Here is a 19,349-nt window from a genome sequence, read left to right on the forward strand (position 1 = left end):
TCCAGATGCATGGAACAGGAAAGCTACAGTTCTTGAGGAAGTAGGACCAAGGTCATACACTGTTAGAACTGAGGAAGGACAGATTCTCAGGAGGAACCGCCGTTCCCTCCTAAAAACACAAGAGACTATTCAAGACCAGATTGATGACAATGCCGCAACTGCATCTTGTCATTCACCGCCAGAACAATCTCATGAAGACACATCAGACTTACCCGTGTTGAGAAGATCCACACGTGAAGTAAAAAAGCCTGATAGACTTAATCTTTGAGTACAATGTAAAGCTTTGAAAATGTGTTGACTGTTTCGAAAATGTTTATGTTTATAGAGCACTAACAAAAGTGTTACTGATATTATCTTTATTGTTTTCTTGAAAGTTGATTGATATTGATTTTGTTAAACCTCAAAGAAAGGGGGATGTAATGATCAATAACATGTCATTCTATAGTGGACACTAGGTGGAGTCGTAGAGCTGTGTAGAGCTGTATATATATAAGACTACACTACCCAGCTGTATGTATATTAAGACTACATTACCCATGAGGCACTGGGCTACCCACAAGGCAGCAGTCAAGATGGATGCCTCTACAGATACTGTACCTAGTCCACATGTGCTCAATAAAAGTGTCTAGCAAAAGCTAGCTGTGTTCCTAATAAGAATGTCTATTTATTAATGAACATAGGAACACTATCATGGGAAGAGCATCAGCAAAACAAGGAGAAGATCCACCAACATCAACATCACTTCAGTTTGGACAATAACACCAGTGTCATCCACATCCTGAGATTTTCTTATTCATTCCTTGCTTGGCCATCAGTGAACAATCATGTAAGGGACTGTGTTTCAGGGTATTGAGTGTGAATGTAGGAGAAGCACATTGATTGATTTCTATATCCTGTGGCGGTATTGTTAAATCTATAATTACTTTAAGTCTATTGCTTGCTCTTGCTACCATCCAGTTATCTGTCTAGAGGTTTATAGCCTGAGCCATGGTTTGATTGACTGTGTATTCTTCCTCTTCTCTGAAGTCATGTGGCAACATGTGATATATCCAATACATTGAAATACAGCGCTGAGAGATTGGGAAATGTTGGTGTTCAGAGGGACCTGGGAGTCCTTGTAAATGAATCAGTGAAAGTTAACATGCAGGTACAGCAAGCAATTAAGAAAGCAAATGGTATGTTGGCCTTTATTACAAGAGGATTTGAGTATAAGAGTAAAGATGTCTTACTGCAATTATATAGAGCCCTGGTGAGAGCACACCTGGAGTATTGTGTACAGTTTTGGTCTCCTTACCTAAGGAAGGATATACTTGCCATAGAGGGAGTACAACGAAGGTTCACCAGCCTAATTTCTGGGATGGGGGATTTTCCTTTGAGGAGAGATTGAGTAGACTAGGCCTATATTCTCTAGAGTTTAGAAGAATGAGAGGTGATCTCATTGAAACATACAGAATGCTTACAGGGCTTGACAGGGTAGATGCTGGGAGGATATTTCCCCTGGCTGGGGAGTCTAGAACCAGGGGTCACAGTCTCAGAATAAGTGGTCGGCCATTTAGGACTGAGATGAGGAGAAATTTCTTTACTCAGAAGGTGGTGAATCTTTGGAATTCTATACCCCAGAGGTCTGTGGAGGCTCAGTCATTGAGTATATTCAAGACAGAGATCGATAGATATTAAGGGAGCAAGGGATATGGGGATAGTGCAGGAAAGTGGAGTTGAGGAAGAAGATCAGCCATGATCTTATTGAATGGCGGAGCAGGCTCGAGGGGCCGAATGGCCTACTCCTGCTCAAATTTCTTATGTTCTTATATTCTTATGTCCTCTGGTCTTGCTTCATTTACCTCGACAGTGGTCCAGACAAGAAGTACTCCAGGTCATAAGCTACACGGGAGTGGTCTGCGTCTGAAGCCAAGGAAGATAACTTGTGTGTAACCCATAAATGTAATGCTCAGAATAGTATCACTGTTACTAATTGTAAGGAACATGTAATCTTGTGGTGACATTAGCTCCTGTGGCATTTCTTATTGGTAGTCGGAACAGTTGTGTTATAGAGCAGTGTTAGGTTGATTGGCTATGATAAATTGACCCTTAGTGTTAGGGGGATTAAATACGTGGGGTTACGGGGATAGGGTGGGATATGTGTCGGTGCAGGCTCGATGGGCCGAAATGGCCTCTATCTGCACTGTGGGGTTTCTGTGATTTCTGTGAATTACAGTTGCTTGTAAATTTCTGACTACAGGTCAGAAGAACCCAACATGAAAGGACCCAGCTTTCTTTGTATTTTCAGGTTGTTTTACCTATGTAACAAGGTGTGACACTTTGAATTATGACACTGGTGTATATCGGCTGCACCCTAACTGCATGACATTAATATATTTTAAACATGTTTTATTATAATGTTATATATATTGATTTTTGTATTCTTAGGGACGCATACCAGAATCAGCGCTGTTTTCGCAATCTTACAACTGCTAAACCCCTCCAAAGACTCAATTAAGAAGCGTGTAGGCTATTCTCTTCTTCTGCGGCTACTGGGAGTCTCGGGGTGTGAACTCGTACTCAGGGGCTTTCACAAGCTTGGCAGGTGAACGTAATCTTCTTTGCAGTCTACTTGATGTCATCGAACCATTGTCTGTAACTTACCGGGGATCAAAGACTCAATTTCCAATTAACTTAAGCTGCTTAAAGTAATTATGGATTTTTTATTTCATTTGATGGTTTCATTTACTGTTGCTGTTAAATTACCTTTGAAACATAGAAACATAGAAGATAGGAGCAGGAGTAGGCCATTCGGCCCTTCGAGCCTGCTCCGCCATTCAATGAGATCATGACTGATCATCCAAACTCAGTACCCTGTTCCTGCCTTCTCTCCATATCCCTTGATCCCTTTAGCCTTAAGAAATATATCCAACTCCTTCTTGAATATATTTCATGAATTGGCCTCTACTGCCTTCTTTGGCAGGGAATTCCACAGGTTCACCACTCTCTGGGTTAAAAAATTCCTCCTCATCTCTGTCCTAAATGGCTTACCCCTTATCCTTAGACTGTGACCCCTGGTTCTGGACTCCCCGACCATCGGGAACATCCTTCCAGCATCTAGTCTGTCTAGTCCTGTTAGAATTTTATAAGTTTCGATGAGATCCCCTCTCATTCTTCTAAACTCCAGTGAGTACAAGCCCAATCGACCCAATCTCTCCTCATATGTCATTCCTGCCATCCCAGGTATCAGCCTGGTGAATCTTCGTTGCACTCCTTCCATGGCAAGAACATCCTTCCTCAGGTAAGGCGACCAAAACTGCACACAATACTCAAGATGTGGCCTCAACAAGGCCCTGTACAACTGCAGCAAGACATCCTTTTTCCTGTACTCAAACCCTCTCGCTACGAAGGCCAACATACCATTTGCCTTCTTAACCGCCTGCTACACCTGCATGCTTACTTTCAGCGACTGGTGCACAAGGACGCCCAGGTCTCGTTGCACTTCCCCTTCTCCCAATCTATTGCCATTTAGATAATAACCTGCCTTCCTGTTTTTGACACCAAAGTGGATAACCTCGCATTTATCCATGTTATATTGCATCTGCCATGCTTCTGCCCAATCACCCAACCTGTCCAAATCATCCTGGAGTTTCTCGGCATCCTCCTCACAGCACACACGCCCACCCAGCTTTGTGTCGTCTGCAAACTTGGAGATATTACATCTAGTTCCCTCGTCCAGATCATCATTAATATATATTTTGAACAGCTGGGGTCCAAGGACCGTTCCCTGCGGTACCCCACTATTCACTGCCTGCCACTCGGAAAAAGACCCGTTTATTCCAACTCTTTGCTTTCTGTCTGCCAACCAGTTCTCTATCCAAGTCAATACCTTGCCCCCAATCCCATGTGCCTTAATTTTACACGCTAATCTCTTATGCGGGACCTTATCGAAAGCCTTTTGAAAATTCAAATACACCACATCCATTGGTTCTTCCTTATCTATTTTACCAGTTACATCCTCAAAAAATTCCAGTAGATTAGTCAAGCACGATTTACCTTTTGTAAAGTCATGTTGACTTTGTCCGATCCGGTCACTTTTTTCCAAGTGCGCTGCTATTACATCCTTTATAATGGACTCTAGCATTTTTCCCACTACCGTTGTCAAGCTTACCGGTCTATAATTCCCCGCTTTTTCTCTACCACCCTTTTTGAACAGTGGGGTCACATTAGCTACCCGCCAATCCATGGGTACTGTTCCAGAGTCTATCGAATTTTGGAAGATGACCAGCAATGCATCTACTATTTCTAGGGCCACTTCCTTAAGTACCCTAGGATGTAGATTATCAGGCCCTGGGGATTTATCGGCCTTCAATCCCGTCAACTTCCCCAACACCATTTCCCTCGACATATTGGTCCAGGAAACCAACCCGTATACACTCCAGGAATTCCTCCTCCACAGTATTGTTACTAATTTGGTTAGCCCAATCTATATGTAGATTAAAGTCACACATGATAATTGGTGTGCCCTTATTGCACGCTTCTCTAATTTCCCATTTAATGCCATCCCCAACCTCCGCATTACTGTTTGGAGATCTATATACCACTCCCACAAACGTTTTCTGCCACTTGGTATTTCTCAGTTCTACCCATACAGATTCCATATCATCAGAGCTAACATCCTTCCTTTCAATTGTGTTAATTCCCTCTTTAACCAGCAATGCTACCCCACCTCCTTTTCCTTTCTGCCTATCTTTCCTGAATATTGAATACCCCTGGATGTTGAGTTCCCAGCCTTGGCCACCCTGGAGCCATGTTTCCGTAATCCCAATCATATCATACTCGTTTACCTATATTTGCGCAGCTAATTCATCCACCTTATTACGAATGCTCCTCGCATTAAGACACAAAGCCTTCAGGCTTTTTTTTTAACGCTCTTTGAGCTTTTAGAGTTATTATTTACTGTGGCCATGTTTGATTTAAACCCTTGATTTCTCTGCCTGTCACTTATGTTTTTCTCCTTCCTGCCTTTTGCTTTTATCCTTGTTTCCCTTTCCTCTGTTTCCCTGCTCAGGTTCCCAAACCCCTGCCATTTTAGTTTAAACCCTCCCCCAGAGCACTAGCAAACACTCCCCCTAGGACATCGGTCCCAGCCCTGCCCAGGTGCAAACCATCTGGTTTGAACTGGTCCCACCTCCCCCAGAACCGGTTCCAATGTCCCAGGTATTTGAATCCCTCCCCCTGGCACCATTCCTCCAGCCACGTATTCATCTGAAATAGCCTTCTATTTCTACTCTGACTAGCACGTGGCACTGGTAGCAATCCTGAGATTACTACCTTTGAGGTCCTGTTTTTTAATTTACCTCCTAACTCCCTATATTCAGCTTTTAGGACCTCATCCCATTTTTTAACATAAAAGTGGAAAAATGGTATTCGAACAGATGGTAATTGTGCATAATTACCACACGGTCACCCTCAGAACAGCCTTAATGGTTGCAGACAGATGGATTCTACCACATGTTTTTCATTTTTTCTGTTTATGTTTTGACAACCAGGCCCCGAATGTATATTTGGAATGTGAGGGGGGCCGAATGTATAGGAAATATCGGCATTCATTTTCATTCTCGCCAAGCTGAGAGATTTAATGTTGGGCAATGGAACACTTATAATTTCAGTTGCCCGGTGTTGGCATTGAAGACTTGTAAATTGGGCATAGTTAGAACCAGAGGAGTCCCCCCACCCCACCCCTCCTCTTCTCCAACCTGGAAAGATCTCCCTTGCTCCACCATTTCCCATACGTTGTGTCCTTGACTACATGTTCAGCCATGATCTAATTGAATTGGTGGAACAGGTTCGAGGGGCTGAATGGCCTACTCCTGTTCCTATGAGTAAGACTGCCAATTCATTCCAAACTAGGGGCAGGTTATGCTGTCAGCCCATGGATTGAGACAGCCCAAACTCATTCCATGTAGCATCCTTCGAGCCAGCACACAGAAACTTTCACCCATCACTCTGGGCTGGATCTGAACACAGGTCCAAGAAGTGAAAGGCCAGTGTTTCAAGTCCCTGAATTATCAGCATTCTAAGGCACAAAATTTGGCCCATAGCGCCCGGTTATTCGGTGCTACGGGTGCTGTTTTGTGTCCAAAATGGCGTCAGCGCCATGCGCACATACTTCTGGTGCGGTCAGCGCTGGATGCCAATTTGGTGACGTCGTTAGCGCAGGTACAGATCGTGACGTAAGTCGCCAGCACTACCGTTTTCGACCTCAATGCTGGAACTACCGCCCCCTTCTGTCAGCTGTGGCTCAGTGGGTAGCACACTTGCCTCTGAGTCAAGTTCTGGGTTCAAGTCCCACTCCAGGGACTTGCGCACATAAAGCTAGGCTGACACTCCAGTGCAGTGCTGAGGGAGGGCTGCAATGTCGGAGGTGCCGTCTTTTGGATGAGACGTTATACCGAGGCTCCATCCGCTCTCTCAGGTGGACGTAAAAGATCCCACAGCACTATTTTGAAGAAGAGTAGGGGAGTTATCCCCGGTGTCCTGGCCAATATTTCTCCCTTAGCCAACATAACAGAAACAGATAATCTGGTAATTTTCACATTGTTGTTTGTGGGAGCTTGCTGTGCACAAATTGGCTGCCACATTTCCCACATTACAACAGTGACTTCACCCCAAAAGTACTTCATTGGATGTAAAGCACTTTGAAATGTCCGGTGGTCATGAAAGGCACTGTATAAATGCAAGTGTTCTTTCTTTTTTCATTCTCTTAAAGACGCACAGCTGAACATGTGTTCAGCAGCAGGAAGGATCTCCCACCAGCGTGATTTAAAGGGAACATCAACTGCTTTCAGGTTAATTGTTGACTGATTTCTACTGGCTCTTGGTGAGTTTGTAGAAGGGTTTGGTGGTTTGTTATCTTGCTTGAATTTGCTGAAGTGTCCAGGAAGTGGTGTGACAGGTTACTTCAAGGCTTCTGCTCAGATCAGTTGCTCCCAGACATGGGTGCAGTAGTTTGTATCCCCCTTGGCCTGCAGCATGACAGGGTGAATGAGCAGAGGCGACACAGAGCAGGACAAGCTGCTCGAAGAGGGAGGAGGAGGAGGGGGTGAAGGGCTCTCAGCAGAAGGCCATATCATCCCATGGTCTTCAGGGAGTGATTCTCCTGCCTCAACCTCAACAAGGAACAGTGTGTGCGACGTCTCCACTTCACTAAGGAGGTGCTCACTGAAATCTGCCACCTGTTGCAGGCAGAACTGCAGCCTCAGAGCAGGGTGAGGGCGGCATTGTCGGTACCTGTGAAGGTGACTGTGGCCATGAATTTTTAAGCGTCGGATTCCCAGGGCCTTGGTGAGACCACAGCTTGAGTATTGTGTGCAGTTTTGGTCACCTTATCTGAGGAAGGATGTTTTTGCCATGGAGAGAGTGTAGCGAAGAGTCACCAGACGGATACCTGGGATGGCAGGAATGACGTATGAGGAGAGATTGGGTTGATTAGGCTTATATTCGCTCGAGTTTAGAAAAATGAAAGGGGATCTCATTCAAACTTATAAAATTCTAAGAGGACTAGACAGACTAGATGCAGGAAGGATGTTCCCGATGGCGGGGTAGTCCAGAACCAGGGGTCACAGTCTAAGGATAAGGGGTAAGCCATTTAGGACTGAGATGAGGAGGAATTTCTTCACCCAGAGAGTGGTGAACCTGTGGAATTCTCTACCACACAAGGCAGTTGAGGCCAATTCATTAAATATATTCAAGAAGGAGTTAGATATATTTCTTAAGGCTAAAGGGATCAAGGGATATGGGAAGAAAGCAGGGACAGGGTACTGAATTTGGATGATCAGTCATGATCTCATTAAATGGCGGAACAGGCCCGAGGGGCCGAATGGCCTACTCCTGCTCCTATCTTCTATGTTTCTATGTTTCCAGGCTGGAGCAGGTCATATTTCCAACAGCTCCCAGTTTGCTTGCACTGTTGAATAAGGGAGGTCACTGAGCCTCTGTTTGCAAAGAGAGGTGAATACATTTCATTCTCTCTTGCCAGAGAGAAGCAGGCGGAGTAAGCACACATCTTCGCCAGGATAGCAGGCATCCCCCATGGTGCAGGGTGCCATTGACTGCACGCACATCACTTTGCGGGCGTCGCATCTGAATTCGGAGATGTACCACAACCGGAAGCGATTCCACCCTCTCAATGTTCAGCTGGTGTGAGACCATACTCAGCGCATCATGCAGGTCGATGCTTGGTAACCTGGCAGCAGACCACCTGGCTCATGACTTCGGTGCGCAACCCAAGCACACGTGGGCAGCATGCATATAATGAAAGCTATGCTGCCACATGGAATCTGATAGGGCAGACCATTGGAATGCTTAAACAATGCTTCCGCTGCCTGGACCGCTCTGGAGGAGCCCTGCAGTACTCGCCAGAGCGGGTGTCAAGATTCGTCATGGTCTGTTGCATACTCCACAACCTCGCCACCAGGAGGGCACAGCCCTTGCCACCAGGTATACAGCAAAGAGCGGAGGAGGAGGAGGAAGAGGAGGTTGAGGAGGAAGAGGAGGGGGAGAAAGAGGAGGAGACAACCAACACAGCGCCTTTCTGGCCGGGCTGTCCATGATCGACTCATCCGACTGCGGTACCAGTGAATGCAACCTGAATTCTACATTCACCAATAGTCTCACACCTCACCTTCCCTCTGTTACTGACCATCAGAGTGTCCGCTTGGCCACAATGCTACAATAAAAGCCACCCTAAAACAAACATTCCAAACCAAATTTATAAATCAAACCATTCAATATTACATACCAAATTCAACTAATCACCCTTGTGCATTCCCTTAGTACTCTCTTCTGTGTGCCTTTGCCTGTCCTAGTGCTCCTACGTAGTGCTCCCCCAGTGGCTGCAGCATGGCTGGTGGAAGGCTGCTGATTTTCAGTGGGAGAGACTACAGATGGCCTTGGAGGACAACCTCGAGCAGCTCTGGGCCGAGAAGGCCTGGCTTTGAACTGCACCATCTCGGCATGGGCGGCAGCAGTCTGGGCTGACTGGCTGACAGGCAATAGCAAGGGCACTGGTGGAATGGCAGTGGTGGGAGGACGAATGCTGTCATCCTGAGAGAGGACAGCAGGTTCATGCTCCACGGAGCCACTGCCACTCCCCCGGGGCGGCGCCTCAGCAATCCTAGTAATCTGTTGGAGGACAGATTGCTGGACTGCTGTGACACCCTGCAAGCTCCTTTCATGCTTGCACATGTTTTGCCACTTAAAAGCTGGCGAGTGGTCTGCGCAGGACCTCCAGACTGCTGCTCGGCCACACAGCTTAACAGGAACATTGGTACCATTGCCTCCATGGGGATTAGGTCAAGTAGACGTGGCTGTCTCCCTGCAGGTAGTTCCCGCACCTTCGGTTATGAGCCACCTTGTCCTGCAGGAGAGAAGGAAGTGTGTCAGTGAGTGCTTGGGTGATGTGCCTCTCATGGCTGAGTAGCTGGGAGTGTGTGCAAGCTGTGAGATGTGGGTGTGAAGTTTGCAGCAGTGCTAAGTGTGTGAGGGTGAGGTGAAGCTATGAATGTGAGGTATGAGTCGTGATTGACAGAGATTGTTGTTAGGTGGGTGAAGGCGGCGGTGGGGGTGGGTTGGTGATGAATTGAGCACTGTCTGAGGCTAGTGGTGTTAAATCCGTGAATCTTGATGTATGGTGTCCTTCAATAAATAGACAAAGACTGCAGAGGAACAATCAACAGGTGTTTACTGGATGAGGGTTATTCTAAAACTAACAGTACAGATCCCTACTCAGGGTTATATACAGGTGTGGTCACTGCCGGTACTACAGTATACAGGAGCTGTAAAAAGTAGTTCTTCCCTTAAAGGTACATACACTACAATTCCTCCCCTTTTAGATTAACAGTACCATAACATTCATTTAACAATTAACACTTTTAACATGCAACATTAACTGAAAATAGTCCATTTATAAATTCAGTCTTTGGGGCGGCTTCCTGATCCTTTCTGGATAGCGCCTTTCCTGAGTGTCTTGCTCTTGGTGCGGAGGCGATTCTGGCCCCCTGTCGTCGGTTGGTTCATCAGCTTCCGATGCTACTGTTTCTGGGGTAGATGCTACCTGTATGTCGGGTTCATCACCAGGTACGCGAGACATGGGGTTGACTCGTTCCTGTGACTCTAGGATCTGGTCGACATGGCGTCTCACAATGTTCTCCCCAACATCCACTGTGTACATTAGTGGCCCCTGCCGTGTGCATATCGTTCCTGGTTGCCATTTCTCTGTTCGGTAGTCATGGGCCAAGACTGGTTGCCCTACATTGAAGTTCCTTGTCGGCTTCTCATTGATGTGCTGGAATTGCTTATTCTCAACATCTCTTCGTACATTTGGTCTGAGCAAATCCAGACGAGATCTCAACCTTCGGTTAAAGAACATCATGGCCGGGGTCTGGTTGGTGACTGCATGTGTCGCATTTCTGTAGGCTAACAGGAAATTGTCCACCTTATGCTGCAGTGGAATGTCGTCATCGCACATGGCCCTTACTGCCTTTTTAAAGGTTTGTACGAACCTCTCAGCCAATCCATTTGTGGCTGGATGATACGGGGCGGATGTGTAATGCCTTACCCCATTCCTTTTCATAAATTTCCGAAACTCTTTGGACACAAACTGTGGTCCGTTATCAGAGCAAATCTGCTCTGGCAAGCCGTTCCTGGCAAATATGGTCCGTAGGACTGCAATCGTTTTCTCCGTGGTGGTGGAGGACATTTTGATCACCTCAGGCCATTTCGAGTGCGCATCCACGGCTATTAAAAACATTGAGTCCATGAATGGACCAGCAAAATCAATATGCACCCGTTGCCATGGAGAGGAGGGCCACTCCCATGGGTGTAGAGGGGCATGTGGTGGTGCATTTTGGACCTTCTGGCATCCTGAGCAGCTCTTTGTCAGGTCCTCGATTTGCTGATCGATCCCCGGCCACCACACATAAGCCCTAGCAAGGCTTTTCATTTTCACCCCTTCCAGATGGCCTTCGTGAAGCTCATTGAGCACTCTCTCCCTTAACTTGGGTGGAATTGCCACTTGGGATCCACACATCAAGGTCCCCTGGCATACTGACAGCTGTTCTCTTCTGGATGAGAATGCTGGCAACAGTGAGTCGCCATGTGTTGGCCATCCCTTCACCGTCAAGTCATATACCCGAGACAGTGTCGGGTCGTTTCGGGTCTCCTTCTCTATATCCGCGTTAGTTACTGGCAAGCGTTCAATTATAGTCGAATAAAATATTTCGACAGGGTCCACTGCTGGTGCTTCCTCCGCAGTAGGCAGTGGCAGGCGTGATAGCCCATCAGTGTTTCCATGCTGTTTCGTGCCCTTATACTCTATTTCATATTGGTTCGCCCCTAGAAAAAGGGACCATCTTTGTAGCCGTTGCGCAGTCATCACCGGAACGCCCTTCTTTGGATTAAAGATGGAGACAAGTGGTTGGTGGTCAGTTAGCAAGGTGAACTTCTGCCCGTGCAGATAGTGGTTGAACTTTTTCACTCCCCACACTAGGCTGAGGGCCTCCCTGTCAATTTGGGTGTAGTTACGCTCGGCTGAGGTTAGTGACCGAGACGCAAAGGCTACTGGCCTCTCCGAGCCGTCCGGGAATTTGTGCGACAGCACCGCTCCAATACCATAGGGTGATGCATCACACGCCAACCGAATTGGTAGTGCTGGGTTGATATGAGCCAACACCTCTTTTGATGTGATCAATTCTTTGCACTTCTGGAAAGCTTGTTTACATTCGTCATTCCACTTCCATGGTACCCCCGTTTGCAGTAGGGTGTTCAGTGGGTGTAGTACTGTAGACAAATTCGGCAAGAACTTATGGTAGTAGTTCACCAGCCCGAGGAACGATTTCAGTTGTGACACATTTTCCGGTGCTGGAGCCTTGACTACTGCCTCAATCTTTTCAGGGGACTTATGTAACCCCTCTTCATCAATAACGTGGCCACAATACGAGATCTGCTTCTGGAAAAACTCGCATTTGTGGCGATTAGCTCGGAGCCCATATTCCTTCAATCTAGTGAGCACCTGCTCCAGGTTGGCGAGGTGATCACTGTCATTTTCGCCCGTGACCAGGATGTCGTCCAAATAACACTGGGTCCCTGGAATCCCTTGCAGGACCTGATCCATTGCCCTTTGCCAAATAGCCGGAGCTGATGCTACCCCGAACACCAGCCGGTTGTATTGGTAGAGACCTTTATGAGTGTTGATTGTGAGGTACTGTTTCGAGGCTTCTTCTACCTCCATTTGCAGGTACGCCTGGGCCAGATCAATCTTAGTGAAGCGTTTTCCTCCAGATAGCGAGGCGAAAATATCTTCAATCCGCGGAAGCGGATATTGTACCATGTGAAGGAGTGGGTTCACTGTCACCTTAAAGTCCCCACAGGTGCGAACCTTCTTTGGTTCCCCAGGCGTATTACTCAACGACCTCTTCATTACAGGAACGATGGGTGTAGCCCACTCGCTCCACTCCACTTTGGACAGTACTCCTGAAGGTTCCATACCTTTCAGCTCTGCTTCGACGGCTGGGCGGATCGCATAAGGTACCGGTCTGGCCTTAAAAAACTTTGGGCTTGCATTTTCCTCTATTTTGATCGTCGCTGTTATGCCTTTTAGTGTTCCGAGTCCCTCCTGGAACACTTCTTGTGCATCAGTTAGCATTTTTGACAGTCGCCAGGTATGACGTCGTCATCCTTTTTGGCATCTACAGTCAGTGCTTGTATGGAATGCCAATCTAGCTGTATCTTCCGGATCCATTCACGTCGTAGTAGTGGTGGTCCTCCATCTGGCAATACATATAGGTCCATTTTTGGTGTTTCCTTGCCGTTATATATAACGTTCACCCTTATTTTTCCTTTGGGGTAGACCTTTTGCCCCGTGTACGTCTTCAAGACAATCTTTGTATCTCTCAAGGGTATATGTGAGAATAGCCGCTTGTATTCCCTTCGGTTTATGACTGTTAGGGCTGATCCTGTGTCCAATTCCATTTTCACTTGGACTCCGTCTATCTTGAGCGTGACCCATATAGTTTGATGATCCTCCATTTTGATTACATTATGTAGTTTCAGACAACCCAGCTCCTTGCTTCCGGAGTCTGTATCACTTTTCTGTTCGTTTGAACTACTCTCCGTCACCTTATGTACCTTTTTGTACTTCTCCTGTGGAGATTTCTTGCTGCTGGTTTTCTTTCCTGGCCTGCAGACTCTTGCTATGTGTCCTACTTTTCCACACTGTCTGCACACTTGGTCCTTGAACCAACAATCCTTATGGTCGTGTGTTGTTATGCCGCAGTGATAACACTTCACTGCTCCATATGACATTTCATTTGTGCCATATTCTTGCGGTCTCCGTTGTATCTCTGCAGCACCCCGTGCGGCTGCTTCGTGTGATACTGCCATGCTGAAAGCCTTGTCCAGCGTAAGATCCTTTTCTGATAGAAGCCGTTTCTGGGTTCCTTCACTTTGAAGCCCACACACAAACTTGTCCCTTAAAGTATCTGCTAGTCCCGTTCCAAACTGGCAGTGTTTCGATAGCTTGCGCAGTTCCATTAAATACTCAGCATTACTTTCGTCTTTATGCTGGTTCCTTTTGTGAAACTTAAATCTTTCTGCTATCAGCAGCGGTGTGGGGTTTAAGTGGTCCTGTAGGATTGCCACTATGCTTTCAAAATCCTTTTCCACTGGCTTCTCTGGGGTTACTAGGTTTTGCAGTAAGCCATACATTTTTGTACCCATGGAATTCAACAATACCAGTGCTTTCCTGGCATCTGGCACTTCATTCGCCTTGCAGTACACTTCTATGCATTCTACATATGTCGCCCAATCTTTGACTTCATTGTCGAACGCTGTGACACTGCCACTCTTCGGCATCCCTGGGTGTGGTTAGGCTGGCTAAAAATGGCGTCTCCCGAGCTCTCCCTTCTTCTCCGCTGGCTCAAAATGGCATCTCCCACGCTCTCCCTTCTTCTCCGCTGCGGCTCAAAAATGGCATCTCCCGCGCTCTCCCTTCTTCTCCGCTGCGGCTCAAATGGCGTCTCCCGCGCTTTCCTTTCTTCCCCCGCGGACGCTGCTCAGCCCTTGAACACCGGCCGCGCTCTGTGCATTTTCCTGCGTGCCTCTCTCATTGACGCCGCTTGGTCCTGAACCCCGGCTGCGCCCCGTGCGCTCTACTCGCTCTCTTTTTTTTTTCCGTTGACGCCGCTCGGTCTTCAACCCCAGCTGCGCCCTGTGCGCTTTACCCTCTCTCTTACCCCGTCGACGCTGCTCGGCCTTCCCCTGTGCCGTCGGTCGGCTCCAGCCGCCGCCGTTTGGGAAGGGTCTGCACCGTACCTGCTGCCAGCCCGTCTCGCTGGAGTCTCCGCCGGATGGTCAACGCCCGTGCCCCTGGAATCGGCCTTCTTCTGCAAGAGTTGCAGGTAGGTTCGAATCGACTCGTCGCCAATGTTAAATCCGTGAATCTTGATGTATGGTGTCCTTCAATAAATAGACAGAGACTGCAGAGGAACAATCAACAGGTGTTTACTGGATGAGGGTTACTCTAAAACTAACAGTACAGATCCCTACTCAGGGTTATATACAGGTGTGGTCACTGCCGGTACTACATTATACAGGAGCTGTAAAAAGTAGTTCTCCCCTTAAAGGTACATACACTACAAGTGGTTCAGTTATAAGAATTCCCTGACCTTGACCACTTGTGTGAGGTCATTAAACTTCTTGCGGCGCTGCATCCAGGTCATCGGGGCTACTCTGCTGGCACTGACCGCGACAACTATCTGCTCCCATTGCCTTCTCAGAGTTTGTCTGGAGGGCCTCCTGGCCCCCTGTGGATAGAGGACCCCTCTCCCCCTGGGGCACCAAGCCCTCCAGTGCTGCATCACAAAATCTTGGAGCATACTCGTTGCCCTGTTGTGCCATTAGTATGTATTCTTCCTGCTCAGAATATCTTCACCAGCCACTACTATGACCTGCACCAGCCAGAATGCGCCCCCCACCCCCTTTAAGAGGTGCAGGCTGGCTTTAAGTGGTGCTAGCCTGGCATGAAGTTGAGCTCCCTGCTGAGGCGTGCAGCCACTCAACAGCGCATTCAGAAGTTTACGCGCCAGCACGGGCGAATCGCACATCACCATCCTCACGCCTGTTTTCAGGGGCTATCAAATTTAACCCCATATAAATCTCATGTACAAATTTATATTAAATCTAATGGACTGGAAATATTTGAATTTCTGTAGGAATACACTCTACAAACTCAATTAAAATTTTACTGCCGCAGCAATATCTTGCAATTCATAAAATTTGTCATGCCAACCTCGTAGTGGTGAATACTAAGGCCAGAGTGTGATATACAAAAAACATTCAGCCTGGTCTCAATCAATCCATGGTTTTCAACACTAACATCACTGGCCCTGCTCTCCAAGCTAATGTCACAGCAGCGGCATCAAACACTGATGCTTATCCATTCACAGATTCAGAGAACATGCCGAGTTTATGCTCATATTTAATTCATTGGGTGCTGTCTGTTCAATGAGGGGCTGCGATGCGTGCTTGGCTACATGTTGCCACTAGAGGGCAGTCTGGTCATATTTATTTGCCTGTTGCTGCAACAAAGCATTTCTCCAAGGTAAATATGAATTGCTTAGCATTTGTGAAAAAGGGTCTGTGGAGAGTTCAAACTTTCTTTGTTAAAAGTGGAATGGAAAACTGTAGACTAATGAGATTTACTTTGAAGAGCACAAGAAGAAAGTGCCATCAGTAAAAATATAAAATACTATGAAGCAAAAGTACAATCTAACACAGAAGGACATGCCAAATTAATCTTTAGAAACTTAACATCTGAAAGGAGATATCCATTACCAAGCTGCCAAGAATCTTCTGAATATAATTTTCTGTGTTTTTTTTCTATGAATAATGTCAGTACAACACATTAATAAAATTGCAGCCTCTGAATTAATTCTAGGCCATCGGTAGGTAGTGGGGACAAGATATGATCCTCTTCCCAACCAGGACAGGCGGGGGGCAGGGAAGAGGATTACAGTAAAAAGCTCCAGTTGAAGGGCTAGTGCTGATACAATGGCCTCCTCTGTGCTGTAATTTCTGTGGTCCCACGTATGAATGAGATTTGGAGAACGGTGAGCAATTTTACACACTCACCTGGAAAAGGGTTTCAAAGGTATTGGAGAGACTTTCCGAGCAGAATTACACAAATTATGGCAGGATTTAGGGCTCTAAAGAGCGGTGTTGAACTGAACGTGTTGCTATGGGAGAAGAAAACAAGTGAGATGGGACATGAGTCATGGTACTTTGGGTGGGGAGCAGGCTGCATAACTTAGATGGAATGAAAGAGGATGGGTACAAAATTAATGAGCCTCAATTGGGACCACAGACTAGAAGACATTTTGTTCATATATAATAGTTGGTGCTTCATTCACTCTTTAAGAAGGGCTGTATGAAATATATACATAAGAAAGGGACTGCAGTGTCTTGTTTTACACACTTTGTATAAAACTAATAAATTGCAGGACAATGGAGTATTACAGTTTAAATCTTTTATTAAGCATTAGGTCTGTGATCTTACTCATAGCAGTACCAGAGGGAAAAGCATGACATGAGGACCCCTAGCCTGGGTCTTCAAAACAATAGTAGTGATCACATGTGAATATAACAGGTATTCCTTACAGATGCCTGCGGGCCAAAGATAATTCAATATGCAAATGTTACATCCCCTTTCTTTTAAAAGAAAAAAGTTATGCATTACTTTTAAACCTTTGTTCTACATAAATGTTCTCGGTAGCATAAACATATAAGTAAACTCAGCATTTAACTAGCACTGAAAACATCTCAACTTTTCAATAACGATGTACAGTTTTTTTTTAGGGCAGCGATCCGCCTACACCCTTTGACAGTTCACAAGTCAAGGATAACTCTAGGCTTGACTTCTCGTCCCGACCTTGTGTGGTATGAAACTGAGCATGCTCATGAATCGGTCAACAATTCAGGTTCAGGTTTAGGTTCAGGTAAGTATGATGTATTTTGTGTATTGCTCTGTTCATCACACTCTGTTGAACTGATCCTCTCATTGGAATGACAGTGTTGTTCTTTGGTGTTCAGGAGGTGCCTGCGATTGCGGCAGTACACCTGTCCTTCTGGGGTGCGGATGTGATACGATCGCTCAGTGTCAGCTGGCTGGATGACGACTGCTGGCTTCCAGTAGTCATGCTCCTGGATTCTGACGGATTCTCCATTGTGCAGCGGCGGCAGTAGTCTAGCTGACCTGTCATAGTATCTCTTTTGGTGTTGCTGTCTCTGTACATGTTTTACATGCACTTGCTTGCAGCTGACGACCTCTGGCTGCAGCTGCTGGTTGGTGCTTGGAAGGATTGAGTGAAGTCTGCGGCTCATCAATAGCTGTGCTGGTGACTTGAAGTTGTCAAGCGGAGTGTTGCGGTACTCAAGGAGACTGATGTAGGGGTCTCTTTTGTCTGCTTTGGCTTTGTCCATGAATGTTTTTGCAATCTGGACAGTTTTTTCAGCAAGGCCATTACTTTGAGGGTAATGTGGGCTTGATGTGACATGTGTGAAATCCCATGCCTTGGCAAACAACTCGAACTCTTTTGATTTGTATTGGGGGCCATTATCTGAGACTAAAGTCTCTACCATGCCATGCCTGGCAAAGGCTGCCTTTAGCTTGTGGATCACAGCTGCAGACGTGGTGCTGTGAAGCTTGTCCAGTTCACAAAATCTGCTGTAGTAATCAACAGTCACTATGTAGTCCTCGTTGTTCCATGTGAACAGATCCGTTGCCATGACCTGCCAGGGCCTGTCTGGGATACAGTGAGGTATCATGGGCTCTTTGACATTTGATGGGCGGCGTTCTAGACAAATGGAACATTTTCCGACAATGTCCTCAATGTGTTTGCACATTCCAGGCCAAAACATAATGTCACGTGCTCTTTGTTTGCATTTTTCCATGCCCATATGTCCAGCATGAATTTTTGTCAACATCTCTTCTCTGAGACTGGTAGGAATGATGATTTTCACCCCTTTGAAGACGATTCTGTTGATTTGTGACAGTTCGTCTCTGTGGTTTCAGAATTCAGATATGCTCTGAGGGCATTTCCTCCTTTCCTCAGGCCATCCTTCATGTATGACTTTGCTCAGCAGTGTGAGTTGTGCATCTTTCTCTGTTCCTGCTCGGATCTCCTTCAGTTTTGAGTCACTCACAGGTAAGCTGTTGTACACCATGTGCACCTGCACATGCATGCCTTCACTGAGGCTGCTGTCCTGGTAGCTAAGAGACTTTTTGGAGAGCATGTCTGTGACAGGAATGTCTTTGCCTGGACGGTGAATGATTGTGAAGTCGTACTTCTGTAGCTGAAGGATCATTCTCTGTAGCCTTGGTGGGGCTGCAGCTAGTGGTTTCCTCATGATTGACTCGAGGGGCTTGTGGTCGGATTCCACAATGACTTGTTGGCCATAGACGTACTGGTGGAAATGCTTACATCCAAACAGAATTGCATATAGCTCTTTCTCGATTTGAGCATAGTTGATTTCACTGTCTGTGAGAGATCTGGAAGCGTAGCCGATGGGCTTTCCTTCTTGCAGTAATACTGCGCCTAGTCCGTACTTTGACGCGTCCACTTGTAGTCTGAGCTCTTTGTTGGGGTCGAAGTAGGCAAGAACTGGTCCTGGTTCTCTGGTGATTAGATCTTTCATTTTCTGAAATGCTGTGTCATGTTGTTTGTCCCACAGGAACTCATTGGATTGTTTGAGCAACTGATGCATGGGTGCGTTGAATTTGGAGAGGCTCGGGGCATACTTGGCTAAGTAGTTAACCATGCCTAGTACTGTCTCTAGCTCTGCGCGGTTCTTCGGCGGCTCCATCTTCTTGATGGCGGAGATTTTCTCTGGATCCAGCTTAATGCCATCAGTTGAGAGGCGATGCCCGAAATAACTGATCTCGGTGGATCCGATTATGCTTTTCTCGGGGTTGAGCCGGATACCTTTCTCCCGTGATCTTTGTAGCATCGCACGGAGGTTCCTGTCATGTTCCTCTCTATTCCTGCCATAGATGAGGATGTCGTCTACGATTGCGACTACTCCGTCGAGGCCATCATAGGTTTCGTCGATCTTCTGCTGGAATTCATCCTGAGCTGAGATAAGACCAAATGGTAAATGCAGAAATCGGTAGCATCCAAATGGTGTGTTGAACGTTTTTATCTTAGATGACTATTCTGTGAGCTTGATAGTCCAGTATCCTGATTGTGCGTCCATTACACTGAAGTAACATGCTCCCACTAGCTTGGGTGTGATGTCATCTAGCGTTGGTAGAG

The sequence above is a fragment of the Somniosus microcephalus genome, chromosome 11 (assembly GCF_052327205.1).
Source record: "Somniosus microcephalus isolate GS21.2 chromosome 11, FLI_Smic_1.0, whole genome shotgun sequence".
NCBI classification, from domain to species: Eukaryota; Metazoa; Chordata; class Chondrichthyes; order Squaliformes; family Somniosidae; genus Somniosus; species Somniosus microcephalus.